The following is a 2566-nucleotide window of genomic DNA, read 5'->3' on the forward strand; positions in this document are numbered from 1 at the left end:
AGTCAGTCTCAGCCCTCAGGGGCCACAGATGGGGGAGGGTTGGGCAGCTCTCCCCCAGGCTCTGGCCGCTGTGGGGGTCGGGAGGAGGAGGCAGCTGGGGGAAGCCCTGCACCGTGTGGTGTGTGAGGTCCTTGTGTGGTGTCTCCCCTGGCCTGTGTGTCTCACAGAGACGCTCTCCACCCACTGCGGGCAGGGCCTCCCCCATGCCACGGCCAAGCCAGGCTGGGAACTCAGTAGGCGCCCCTTGGATAGCGAGCGCCAGGCTGGCTGAGTCACCCTCCCTCGTCCTCCTCCGGCCAGCCCTGCTTTGCCGTTGGCTCCTCCACCCCAGCCTCCCTGGCCCGACTCGCTCATCTGCCCTCTCTAAGTCCACTCTCAGCTCAGGCCCTGCATGGGCTCTGGTTCTGCAGGGGGAGATCAGGGTAGCTTTGGAGGGCCAGCCGGGTTGGCCAAAGAGCCGGCTCAGCAGCTCTGGCGAGGTGGACGAGGACCCTGACCAGGAAATGGACACACAGCCTCAAAGGACCAAGGACAGGCCACCTCCCAGGTCTCCTGCCCCCTTCTCCCAGGGGCCGGGGACGCTCGCCTGGCTCTCTAGTGAGGAAAGGCCTGATGGCTCCTCAGACGCCCCAGCACAGACACCGTCTGGGCTCCTGGGGTGCACAGTAGCCTGGGGCCCCCAAAGGGTCAGCTGAGGCTGGCGGGCAGTGGGTGGCATGCAGGTGCCCTGGGAGGATGGGAAGGTCTCAAGTCGTGCTGATCAGAATCGGGGTGTGTCAGGCCCCAGCCCTCACTCCCCAGGCCAGCTGGGGGTAGACCCAGGTCCTGGGGATCCCATGAAGCTCAGAGGTCCCCGACTTCACACCAGCAGGTCACCCAGGAAACCAAAGGATCAGGGTGAGTGTCTGAGGGAACACCTTTTAGGAGTGATTTCATCAAAGAGGGCCCCAGGCTGTGACCCCGCATCCTTGCAACAGATGCGCTGGCAGTCTGGAACAGATTCAGGTCAGTTTCGTAAGCCACTGGGGCAAATTCCCAGCAAAGATAAAGCAAGGTGGCCCTGCCAGCTGGAAGCTGACCCCGAACCCCAAGCCTGACTTTTCTGCCCAGTGCGATCCCAGCTGCCTGGGGCCCTCGTCACTGGGCTTTGGGTTCTGGAGCTGGTCCCTGAGACGTCCTCTTGGAAGTGGGGGAGGCCCAGCAGCCAGGGGGAGGGTGGCCAGAAGGGACCTTGGGGTGCTTGCAGCTCTGACCACAGTGCCCCGCGCTGAAGCCGACCCCTGCCCCACTGCCTGGAACAAAGCGAGTGCTCAGACTTGCATGGGATTTGGAGGACACGTCTTAGCCCCAGAGCATGTCCAGCAGGGCTCTGTATCAGCAGGGCCGGCCCTGATGGCTATCTGGAGACTTGTGACACAAGGGAGCGTGAGCCCAGCTCAGCAATATCAGCTGACTTAACCTCAGATGAAAGGAAACACGCGGGCAGCCGGATCTAGGTCCGGGGTGGGGCAGGGTGAGTGTGGGGTGAGGCTCCGCGGGCCCAGCCCCGGATGACCGGGCCCTGACCCAGGGCCCCAGCTGGTCTGCTTTCTGGGAGCCCTCCTGCCAGCCCCCAGGTCCCACTGCTCTGGGCAGCCTTCAGGAGTGGGGTGGGGTGTCCCCTTTGCCCACGTGGTCCCTAAAGGGCTTGTGTGCCCCACCTGTGGACACACGGCCAGACACGCGTGTGCGATACACGTGTGTGCCGTACCCCCCAAGGGTGCCCACACAACGCACCCCACTCCCAGCGCGTACCTGGGACAGGAGGGCGGCGGCTGCCTGGACCTCGGGCTGCATGGGACCCTCCGCGGGGGGCCACCAGCTGAGCCGCAGGGCTCGACCCCAGGGCTGGGACCGCCTGGGCCGGCCAGCTGCTCAGTGAGCATCTGGCAGTCCCCGGGGGCAGCGGGGAGACAGATGCCCCTGCCTCCGCCCGGCCTCGGGTGCTGTGGGCTCGGGGTCCTCGGTCTCCCCTGCCCAAGAAGGAGGGAGAGGAGGCAGGTGAGAGGCCGAGTCCCGGGCCGGCGGGCCCCCCTGCAGCACAGCCCGCCCCGTCCTCATCCCCTAGTCCTCCTCCCCTCTCTCCCTGCCGCTGACCCCGGGCCTAGGGCGGCCCTCAGGGCTCTGCGGGAGGGAAGGGGTGAGTGGACACTCCAGCTGTGGAGCTGGAGTGGGGTCCCAGCTGGGCAGCTCTGGGGCAGATCCCTGGCCTGGACTCTGACCACTCCCCCCACCCCAGCCTCAGTTTCTCTCTATGTCCCTGACAACCTCTGGGCTCCTTGCACATCTGGCCCGGCGTGGGTCTAGGGAGCTGAGGGGTCTTGGCCAAGAGCTGCTGAAGGAAGGCGAGTGTGGTGTTTCCAGAATATTCTGAGGCCCAGAGATGGCCCATGGTGCCTGAGAAGCAGGGAGGGGGCCTCTGGGTCCGCACCCAGCCAGGTGGGCCCGTCAGCTTCTGCCTCCAGAAGCCCAGGGTGTGAAAGGAGCGGTCCCTGGGGAGGCAGGGGGCTTTCCTTGCTGTGGGGGG

The sequence above is a fragment of the Bison bison genome, unplaced genomic scaffold, assembly GCF_000754665.1.
Source record: "Bison bison bison isolate TAMUID 2011002044 unplaced genomic scaffold, Bison_UMD1.0 scf7180017864360, whole genome shotgun sequence".
Lineage (NCBI taxonomy): Eukaryota > Metazoa > Chordata > Mammalia > Artiodactyla > Bovidae > Bison > Bison bison.